General features: G+C 41.0%; 1 non-coding gene across 1 annotated transcript; it reads right to left on the bottom strand.

Moving 5' to 3' along the window:
* Positions 1 to 9,872: 9,872 nt before the first annotated feature.
* LOC138416747 (U6 spliceosomal RNA) lies at positions 9,873 to 9,981 on the bottom strand. Its single transcript, XR_011247860.1, has one exon. It is a non-coding gene; the product is annotated as a U6 spliceosomal RNA (small nuclear RNA).
* Between the last annotated feature and the right edge of the window lie 1,922 nt (positions 9,982 to 11,903).

Here is an 11,903-nt window from a genome sequence, read left to right as displayed (position 1 = left end):
GCAAGAGTACTCGAGTGTGTAGCTGTTCTTTTTTTCTCCAGGGGATCTTCCCAACCCAGGGATTGAACCCTGGTATCCTGCATTTCCTTCTCCCAGAGTAAGGAAATGGCAACCCACTCCAGTATTCTTGCCTGGGAGAATCCCATGGACAGAGGAGCCTGTTGGGCTACAGTCCACGGGGTCACAAAGAGTTGGACACGACTGAGCAACTATCACTCACTCCCTCACTCCTGCTTTGCTGCCAGATTCTTTACCATCTGGGCCACCAGGAAGCAATGAGGTAAAGAAAATAATTGCTGTAGATCAGGCATCATCAACAAACAGGAAAACAGAACTTGGAAATTCTTTACTTTGTTTCTAGAGATCTAGTAGTATCAGTCTCAGTCATGTCTGATTCTTTTGCGACCCCTGTGGACTGTAGCCGGCTAGCCTCCTCTGTCCATGGATTCCCCAAGCGAAAAAACTGGAGTGAGTTGCCATTTCCTTCTCCAGGGGATCTTCCCTACCCAGGTATTGAACCTGCGTCTCCTGCGTTGGCAGACAGATTCTTTATCACTCTGCCACCTGGAAAGTCCCATCTAGTAGTACAGTAGCCTTGAAACTCAGGGTTTCAAATGGCTTATTACTACACCTCAGTCTCTAGTTCCTTAAACATGCCTAACCCTTCCTGGTAATAATTTAAGCTAAACAGAGACCACTCAAGGCTTATAGAGCCCTCAAATAGCAACTCTTTAAAAGAGTTTAGGACCTGATTATCTTGGGATTCTCTTCTCCTCCTGCTAAATTATATCCCATGGTCTCTAGGGCAAATATCAGGTGTTGTTTGCTGATTAGAATCTGTAGTGCCCCCTTAAGAGATTCCGACTGATTTAGCATGTGATTTCAGGAAGCAATTACAAATTATAAGCTGAAAATAAAATATTTGAATTTTCCATCTCATGTGTCTCTATTCCAGGAAAATTTCACCCCAAACTCTTTGTGCTGTGCTAAGTTACTTCAGTCGTGTCTGACTCTTTGTGACCCTGTGGACCATAGCCTGCAAAGCTCCTCAGTTTGTAGGATTCTCCAGGCAAGAATACTAGAGTGGGTTGCCATTTCCTTCTCCCTCAGACTTTGTAAGATCACCCTATAATATAAAAAGGCCACCCCAAACGCAGCAATATAACCAAGATGAAGAGACAGAGGAATACTCAGCAGGTAAAGGAACAGGAGAGTTGCCCACCAAACCAAACAAAAGAGGAAGAAGTAGGGAATCTACCTGAGAAGGAATTCCGAATATTGATAGTGAAAATGATCCAAAATCTTGAATTCAAAATGGAATCACAGATAAATAGCCTAGAGACAAGGATTGAGAAGATGCAAGAAAGGTTTAACAAGGACCTAGAAGAAATAAAAAAGAGTCAAAATATAATGAATAACGCAATAAATGAGATCAGAAACACTCTGGAGGCAACAAATAGTAGAATAACGGAGGCAGAAGATAGGATTAGTGAAATAGAAGATCACCCTATAGTAAAAAGTTTGGGCAGTATGTTAGGGTGGGTTCAGGAGACTTGACCTTCCTCCAACTATGGCTCAGATGACCCAAGAGGTCATAGCAAAAATTCTAGCCACTGAAGTTGGGGTAAAATGAGGATGGGGTTGTGCAGAAACAGGACTCAGAGACAGACTGGAAGTTACAGGTTGTTTCTCCAAAGTGGTTGAATGCCCAGAACTGGAGCAAGAAATAGTACGCAAGAAGGAAGAAGTCCAGGAAAGCAGGGCTTAGGATAAGTTTAAAGGGGTGCAAGGCACCCATCTAAAAGTTGAATCACACTGTCTGAATTCAAGAATGTCAAGAATAGCTATCTCTTTGTCTCTTTCAGTGGAGAAGATGACAAGTGAGGCGAGAAATAAGGGCAAGGTACAACATGGCTTACATGAGATTGAGGCTGGAAAGGGACACCCTGACCCCATGTCCTCAGGTTGAAATTGGGTCTCTGAAGACACATGCACAACAGAATCGTTGAGTAAGGGTCATGAGAAGCAGGGGGGCAGTTAGGAAATTTAGACACGTGGACCCAAGCAGTGCACTGAAACTGGAAAAACCTCAGGAGATAGACGAGAAGAATCAGAGAGTAAGTTGAAAAGAGCCAGGGACAACGAGAGCTGAGCATATGATGATTGATTTTCTCTGTGTTCTGACCCTCTCTAGATCAGTCTTTCTTGCGGCTTCTAATCATCACCCCAAACTAAGTTTTGGAATGTCCCAGGCTTTAGTCTTAGGACCTTGTTTCCTGTTAATTTGTATCCCCTCCCTGGGTGATTCCTATTCAGTCACATGGCTCTAAGTAGTACCCATACTGACAATTCCCAGTTTTCTCCAAACTTATAAATTTGTGTCAGTTTCCAGAAATTAAGGAACCTCTCCAAGTTTATGTCCACCCCTGACCCCACTTCAGCCTCTCCACTTGGATGTCTAATGGTCATCTCAAATATAAAACACCTGAACTGTGACTTCATCTTTGAAATTGTAAACAAAGAAAAACATGTGATTGTTAACTGTCCTTTTTTTTGTAGCTGTAATGTCTATGTTGCTCTACTAGACTCAGTTAAATGAAATTCTTCTCTCTAGTTACTTAATATCATCTAAATAACTCAAATTTGAAATGAATGTTTCCCATATATGTACACATATGTTCATTTATACATTCCCTTAGCAATAGCCTACAGTTAACCAGACTCAGTAATTCTAAGAGACATGAGACATAGACCCTATCCTTAAAGAACCCAGCATCTAGTGGGGGAGATGGACACATACCAAACGTGGTGAGACTGATAAACCCCACAGAAAAAATTCTTCCCTGACAGTCATCATTAATTACACACTATGGAACAGCATCTCTCATAAGGCTCCATTCTTGGCAATGTTAGCTTTAGTTCTAGAAATTAGAAGACGTGTAGGTAAAGTCACAACTGTGCTAATAAACAACAACCTCATCAAAATTTGTACATGTTAGATACCATGCTAGGGCTTCCCTTGTGGCTCAGCTGATAAAGAATTCACCTGCAATGCAGGACACCTGGGTTTGATCCCTGGGTTGGGAAGATCCCCCTGGAGAAGGGAAAGGCCACCTACAACAGTATTCTGGCCTGGAGAATTTCATGGACTGTATAGTCCATGGGGTCACAAAGAGTCAGACACATCTGAACGAATTTCACACTCAGACACACTAGGGCTTCCCAGGTGGCTTTAGTGGTAAAGAATCCCACCTGCCAATACAGGAAAGGCAAGAGATGCGAGTTCAATCCCTGGGTCAGAAAGATCTCCTGAAGTAGAAGATGGCAACCCACTCTAGTATTCTTGCCTGGAAAATTCTATGGAAAGAGGAGCCTAGTGGGCCACAGTCCACGGGGCTTCAAAGAGTCAGATGCAACTGAGCATATAATAATAATAGATACTGTGCTAAGTAAGGTGGCTCAGCAGTAAGGAATCCTCCTGCAATGCAGGAGCCAGGGATTTGACACCTGGGTCTGGAAGATCCCCTGGAGGAGGGCCAACCCGCTCCAGTATTCTTGCCTGGAGAGTCCCATGGATCAAGGAGTCTAGGGGGCTACAGTCCATGGGGTCACAAAGAGTCCAACACAACTGAGGTGATTTAGCATGCATGTACTGTGCTAAGCATTTTATAAGCATCATCTCAGTTAATCTTTACAACAACCCTATGAGGAAGTTACTACCATCATTACTACCATTTTATGGATCAGAAAATAGAAATTTAGGAAGTTCTCTTGTGGCTTAGGTTCCAGGCTTTCACTGCCATGGCCCAGGTTCAATCCTTGGTCAGGGAACTAAGATCCTGCAAATGACACAGCATGGCAGAAAAAAAAAAAAAAAGAAAGAAAATAGAAGTTAAAGCATTTTAATACTTGCCTAAGTCATCTTAAGCAATACGGTGGGCAAATTCATGCCCTTACCCACTATTTTAAACTGCCCTGTCACAACTGGTAGTCCTGCTTTAACTAATAAAAATGGGGATACTTTTTAAAAAATTGTGTATTAAAATAAGAGAATAGATGCATGAATAATCCAAACAGTGAATATCCATTACACTTTAGTAGTAATCCTGAATTACTAAATGGTATTGGATAAAAAGGACTATAGCATAGGAAGTTGTGAAAGGGTGGGTTCAGTTTTTCAAAGCTCGTAAAGACACAGCAGCAGCAATGATGGCTCATTTCAAGTTTCCCACTGATTGCATTTGGAGACAAGTTCTTAGTTCTAAAGCACATTCTGTATGAGCTAAGAATGGAAAAATCATCAGACTTGCAAAGGCTAAAAGAATAGAAGCCAAAGCCCTTTGGGAATACAATCTTCCAAATTTATTATCTGTTAGGCATTGATTTATCACATATGGCAGGAATTTAAACCAGATGTGTACTTCATGGAGGAGGCCATCCCATGACGGACAGAGGAGAGGAATGTGACTTCAGCTTAAAAGTATAGAATCAGAACTTATAGGTGATTCAGAAGTTTCCTTTTATGCTAGTCATATAATAGAATAAAAGCTCTCCAATCATCTTTTCAAATTAACTGAGACTTCACTTCTTAATCTGGAAGTTGTTGAAACTTCTGGCTTTTGAAATGCAGTTATTTTCATTGAAATGCAATTATATTTGAAAAATATTTCAAAGATCCAAGATTTTCTGAGTAACTTTTACTTAATCTAAAGCAAAACATCCTTGAAAAATACAGCTCTGGTATGTAAATATGAATATTTACTGATCCCCATTGTCTCTTTTTCCATCTTGAATTTCAGATATCACATTTCAATAGCTAGAATTCAATAACGCATCTTTGTCTGACATCTGCTTTTTTTAACTGAAGTTATTAAAAAAAAGTCTATTCTTTCAAGTCACATTTAAGTACTGAAAGTAATTTCATTTTAAGGATCTGTATCTAAGGGAAAAAGATTATTTTCTACATTAGCGTAACATATTTAAAAAGTTATACAATCTTCCTATTTTTCAAAACTTTAAAATTATTAGTAAAGAAAAGGTTTCTCATAATAAGTGTTTGAGTTTGGAAACAGTCTTAGAACAAAAAATACTTAATAGAAAATAATTTTGCAGTCATTGCTCTAGTGTGAGGGGAAATTATCTTGAAAATCATTAGTTAAGCAAAGGAGCTTTTCTCAAAAACACTTGTGATCTAGTTTTCAGTTTATTTTTACTATTCGTTTAGGTGATCAGATAAAAGTTTTAAAAGTAATTAATCAATTTAGAACTTAGTTTCTATCACAGGACAATTGATCATACTGGAGAGACATCCACACATGCACCTCATACATTTATATTGACCACTGCTGCTGCTGCTGCTGCTGCGTCGCTTCAGTCGTGTCCGACTCTGTGTGACCCCATAGACAGCAGCCCACCAGGCTCCCCTGTCCCTGGGATTCTCCAGGCAAGAACACTGGAGTGGGTTGCCATTTCCTTCTCCAATGCATTAAAGTGAAAAGTGAAAGGGAAGTCGCTCAGTCGTGTCCAACTCTTTGTAACCTCATGGACTGCAGCCTTCTAGGCTCCCCCATCCCTGGGATTCTCCAGGCAAGAACACTGGAATGGGGTGCCATTGCCTTCTCCGATATTGACCACTAACAAGAGATAATTTGCTCAAAGTTAGAGTGCTCATTGAGAGTTGAAGAAAAGCAGAGAAGGAAGGTCCCTCTCTGTAAAAAGTTATGGTAGGAAACCAAACACATGCCTAGAAGAAGCTACTTGAATGTCTAATTGTATGGCTATAAACTTTTAAAGCAATTTCTTCATTTAACTTTCCTCACATGTGTACTGAGCCCTCACTGTGTTCTGTATACTCTTCAAGGGGAAAGAAAATGAAAAAGATGTGTATATGATATGTCTTGCTTAACAAGCCTAAGGCCACATTTCTTTCTTAAGGAGGTAAAAGTGACAGGCAATGAAATACAATATTCATTAAGTGTATGGATGAGTTTTAACAAATGTAGGTGGTGGTGGTGGTCTAGTTGCTAAGTCTATAAAGAAAGCTGAGCGTAGAAGAATTGATGCTTTTGAACATGGTGTTGGAGAAGACTCTTGAGAGGCCCTTGGAGTGCAAGGAGATCCAACCAGTCCATCCTAAAGGAAATCAGTCCTGGGTGTTCACTGGAAGGACTGATGCTGAAGCTGAAGCTCCAATACTTTGGCCACCTGTTGTGAAGAAATGTACTCATTTGAAAAAACCCTGATGCTGGGAAAGATTGAGAGCAGGAGAAGGGAACGACAGAGGATGAGATGGTTGGATGGCATCACCAACTCAATGGACATGAGTATGGGTAAATTCCGGGAGTTGGTGATGGACAGGGAGGCCTGGAGTGCTGCAGTTCATGGGGTTGCAAAGAGTCGGACACGACTGAGTAATTGGATTGAATTGAACACGTCCAACTATTGTGACCCCATGGACCGTAGCCTGCCACGTTCCGCTGTCCATGGGATTCTCCAGGCAAGAACACTGGAGTGGGTTGCCTTTTCCTTCTCCAGGGGATCTTCCCGACCCAGGGATTGAACCCAGGTCTCTGCATTGCAGACAGATTCTTTACCATCTGACTTATGAGGGAGCTTAACCAGCACTCAAATCAGGTTATAAGATAATTTCACTGCCCCTAAAAAATTCCTTTATGTCCTCCTTCAGTCTATTTCCCTTCCCAAATAAACAATCATATTCTCATTTCTTAGAGAAGGAAATGGCAACCCACTCCAGTATTCTTGCCTAGAGAATCCGATGGACAGAAGCCTGGTGGGCTGCTGTCCATACAGTGGCATAGAGTTGGACACAACTGAAGGGACTTAGCATATGCATGCATTGGAGAGGGAAATGGCAACCCGCTCCAGTATTCTTGCCTGGAGAATCCCAGGGACAGGGGAGCCTGATGGGATGCTGTCTATGGGGTCGCACAGAGTCAGACACAACTGAAGTGACTTAGCAGCAGCAGTAGCAGCATTCTCATTTCTATCACCATGCTTTTAAAGTCACATAAATGGAATTACACATCACACCCACTAAAATAAAGAATTATACAATATGTATTCTTTTGGGGTGTCCCTGGTGGCTCAGCTGGTAAAGAATCTGCCTGTACTTGGGGACACCTGGGTTCAATCCCTGGTCCGGTCCCATCACTTCATGGGAAATAGATGGGGAAACAGTGGAAACAGTGGCTGACTTTATTTTTGGGGGATCCAAAATCACTGTAGATGGTGATTGCAGCCATGAAATTAAGACGCTTACTCCTTGGAAGGAAAGTTATGACCAACCTAGACAGCATATTGAAAAGCAGAGACATTACTTTGCCAACAAAGATCTGTCTAGTCAAGGCTATGGTTTTTCCAGTAGTCATGTATGGATGTGAGAGTTGGACTATAAAGAAAGCTGAGCACTGAAGAAACTGATGCTTTTGAACTGTGGTGTTGAGACTCTTGAGAGTCCCTTGGACTGCAAGGAGATCCAACCAGTCCATCCTAAAGCAGATCAGTCCTGGGTGTTCATTGGAGGGACTGATGTTGAAGCTGAAACTCCAATACTTTGGCCACCTGATGCGAAGAGCTGACTCATTTGAAAAGACCCTGATGCTGGGAAAGATTGAGGGCAGGAGGAGAAGGGGACAACAGAGGATGAGATGGTTGGATGGCATCACTGACTCGATGGACATGGGTTTGGATGGACTCCAGGAGTTGGTGATGGACAGGAAGGCCTGGCATGCTGCGGTTCATGGGGTTGTAAAGAGTTGGACACTACTGAGCGACTGAACTGAACTGAACTGAACTGAAATAGTTTTCCAAAGCTGTATCACTTTATACTCCTTTGAGTAATGTATGAGAGTTACACTTCTACCACACACTTGCCAACAACTGGTGTTGTCAGTCTTTAGATTTAGCCGTTTTAGTGGGTGTGATGTAGAATTTCAATGCAATTTTAATTAATATTTCCCTGATGATTAATGATATTAGATATCTTTTCACAAGCTTACTGGCCACTTGTATGCCTACTTTTGTGAAATGTCTATTCAAGTCTTTTGCCCATTTTAAATTGGGTTTTTTAATCCTTTAATTTTTTTTTGTAGGAGGCCTTTACATATAATGGTATAATTATATACATTCTTTATTGGATATATGTATAAGAATATTCTCTCTCAGTTTATGGCTTGAATTTTTAAGACTTTATTTTTTAGAACAGTTTAGATTAGTAACAAAACTGAGCAGAAAGTATAGAGAATTATACCTCATGTCACTACATATGCACAGCCTCCCTCACTATCAACATTCTGCACCCCAAGTCCGTGGTTTACATTAGGGTTTTCTCTTGGTGTCTCTTGGTTTAGACATGCAGCCACCGCTATAATGTCTTACAGAGTAGTTTCAAAGCTCTAAAACTCCTCTGCTGGTGCTAAGTCACTTCAGTCATGTCCGACTCTGTGCGACCCCATAGACAGTAGCCTACCAGGCTCCCCTGTCCCTGGGATTCTCCAGGCAAGAACTCTGGAGTGGGTTGCCATTTCCTTCTCCAAAAACTCCTCTATGCTCTGCCTATTCATCCCTCTCTCCCCTGAACTCCTGACAACCACTGATCTTCCTACTGTTTTTGGAGTTTTGGCTTTTCCAGAATGTCATATAGTTGGAATCATTTAGTATGTAGCCTTTTCAGACTGGCTACTTTTACTTAGTAATATGCATTTAAGATTCCTCTGTGTCTTTTCATGGCTTGAAAGCTCATATTTTTAGTGCTGAGTAATATTCCACAATTTATCCATTCATCTACCAAAGGAAATCTTGGTTGCCTCCAAGTTTTGGCAATTATGAATAAAGCTTCTATAAACATCCATATACATCCATATACGTAACTTTTCAACATATTTGGGTGAACACCAAGGAGTGCAATCGTTCAGTCACACAGTAAAAATATGTTTGGGCGGGTACTTGCATGTTCAGTCTTATCCAGCTCTTTGCAACACTATAGCCTGCAGCCCATCAATCTCCATGTCCATGGAATTTTCCAGGCAAGAATACTGGAGTGGGTTGCCATTTCCCCCTCCAGGATCTTCCTGACCCAGGGTTTGAACCCACATCTTCTGTGTCTCCAGCATTGGCAGGCAGATTCTTTAGTACTGAGCCACCTGAGAAGATATGTTTAGTTTCATGAGAAACTGCTAAACTATCTTCCAAAGTCTGCATCATTTTGTATTCCCACCAACAATGAATGAGAGTTTCTGTTGCTCCTCATGCTCACCAGCCTTTGGTTGCTGTTAGTGTGTTATGTTTGGGCCATTCTTTTATTTTTTTTTGAATTGGAAGATAATTGCTTTACAATGTTGTGGTGGCCATTCTAACGGATGTGTAGTGATATCTCATTGTTGTTTTAATCTGCAGTTGGCTAACAACGTCATATACTCCAGGAGTTAGTAATGGACAGGGAGGCCTGGTGTGCCGCAGTCCATGGGGTCCCAAAGAGTTGGACACAACTGAGCAACTGAACTGAGCTGAATGACATGTTGCTGCTGCTAAGTCGCTTCAGTCGTGTCCGACTCTGTGTGACCCCAGATGGTAGCCCACCAGGCTCACCCGTCCCTGGGATTCTCCAGGCAAGAACACTGGAGTGGGATTGATCATATTTTTCATATGCTTATTTGCCATGTGTATATCTTCTTGGATGAGATAGTGGTCGGTTTAGGTTTTTGTCCTTTATTTAATTAGATTGTTCTAATTAAAAGAATTTGGTAAATGTATGTACACATTGTGAATAAATTAACACTATCAAGCTAATTAACATATCGATCACTTACTGTTTTTTTTTGTGTGTGGTAAGAATACTTAAAAGCAACTGTCTTAAAAATATGGACCACTTCTTGAATTCACACGTTATCCTTGTGTGAAGGCTGTGCTAGTCTTCTCTGTATCATTCTAATGTCAGCATACAAGACATTGAAATGAGTGCTCAAGATTTCTTTTTTTCCATACATTTTTTCCAAGTGTTGCAACACTATTTGTTTAACTAACTTTCCTATCCCACTGAATTGACTTGGCACCATTGTAAATATTCAATTAAATGTATATGTGTGGGTCTATTTTTTATTTCACTATACTGTTTTACACACAGACACACATATCTTATGACTGTGTTGTGTAATCCAGGCTGAATTTCTTATTATATTTTTATTATAATTTATCCAATTTTAAAATTCAATTAAAAAAAAACCTGAAACAAAAACATTTTAATGGGTCCATAAAAGCACTGTGGGCCTTGGGCAGTGTGTACTGTGCCTGAGAATAATTGGTTGTGGTGGGGATAAAGCTAGCACCTGTAGCCATGCCAGGAATGAAGCACAGGGGCCTGTGAAATTTCTCTGTGAGCACAGGCTGGGCTTGCAGCCCCTGAAAGCATCGCTTTTCTGATAGCCTGTGACAGGTTACTTTTAATACAGTATTTTCCTCATGGTATCCCTGACCCTGCAGTAAAGTCTTGTAAATATTGAGATCCTGACTTAGTTGGTCAATGGGGAATGAAGGAAAATGTCTTTATCAGTCAGGGTTCTTGGTTGCAAGCAACAGAAGCTGACTTTGGCTGACTGAGTGGAAAAGAAGTTTTATGAAAGGGTATGAGGTAGTTCACAGAATGGTTGGAATGATTGGAACATTAGACTCAAGGCTAAACTTTTAGGAAGAATGCCCAAAACCACATTCCATGAGCAGGTCTAATGAGGAAAATATTGCCACCACTAAGCACTAGAAGTTACAGTTTACCCCACTGGAATTCTATGCCAGGAAAGCAGTTACCCTGCTATTGCTCTAGTCATTAGCCCCAGTGTATTATTTGTGCCAAGAATTCAATCTTGCAGCCCCTGTACTGCTAGTCCAGAGTGAGAGGTTGAATGTTTCATCAATAATTATGTAAAAACACTTTGTCACATATAAGACCAACCAAAAGGTCTGAAAAGCAGAAAGTGAGAATAGGGAATTTTCCATTTCTTGAGAATTCCTCAAGGAAAAAAAATATTGCATAATACATGCACTCAAGAAGCTCAGTTTTCTGAAAGAGAAACATATTCACAGCTACTAGTGAAGCCATTCTCTTTAATACAAATGAAATGCTGTGGGAGAAGAGAGGAAAAGACAGTTTCAATCAAGGAGTGTTTGAGTCTTAGATCTTGAAGAAGAAGCAGGATTTTGGTTAGCAGAAAATGACACATTCTAGGATAGAGGGAACCAAAATAAGCCAAGTTCAACTACACAGTGTATTTGAGAAACTCTGTGAAAGTCAAAATCATTCAGTCGTGACTCTTTGCGACCCCATGGAATATACAGTCCATGGAATTCTCCAGACCAGAATACAGGAGTATGGTAACTGTTCCCTTCACCAGGGGATCTTCCCAACCCAGGGATCAAACCCAGGTCTCCCACATTGCAGGCAGATTCTTTACCAGCTGAGCCACAGGGGAAGCCCAAGGAATTCTTAAGTGTTTGCTATGAGTGGTGGAGAGGCTGTGTGGTGAGATGGGAGGCTGAAGAGGTAGATGACTATTATAGCCTGTGAGCCTTACTTGAATATGAGCTCCAGAGTTCAATTTTCACTCTGGAAACCCATTGGAAGGTTTTGAAAAGCAAGAAGTAATATGGTACTCAACTTCATCACTGTGCTTGAGATGGATTAATTATCCTAGATTAGAGGAGTACTAAGAGACTCTGGGGAAGTGATTCAAGAGTTATATGGACTTTGGACTAGCTTATTCCAAGGTGCTTTCTGACTACAGGACTTGATCACTGGAGACAGAAAGGCAAGGAGATAGCAAAGAGTGACAAAAAGTACTTCAGGAATAAGGTAATAAGAACCTGGACCTGGTGGCAATAAAGGGAGTGGAAAA

Source organism: Ovis canadensis, chromosome 12 (assembly GCF_042477335.2).
Source record: "Ovis canadensis isolate MfBH-ARS-UI-01 breed Bighorn chromosome 12, ARS-UI_OviCan_v2, whole genome shotgun sequence".
Classification (NCBI taxonomy): Eukaryota; Metazoa; Chordata; class Mammalia; order Artiodactyla; family Bovidae; genus Ovis; species Ovis canadensis.
Note: the sequence above shows the minus strand (reverse complement) of the source record. Positions and strands in the feature narration are given on the sequence as shown.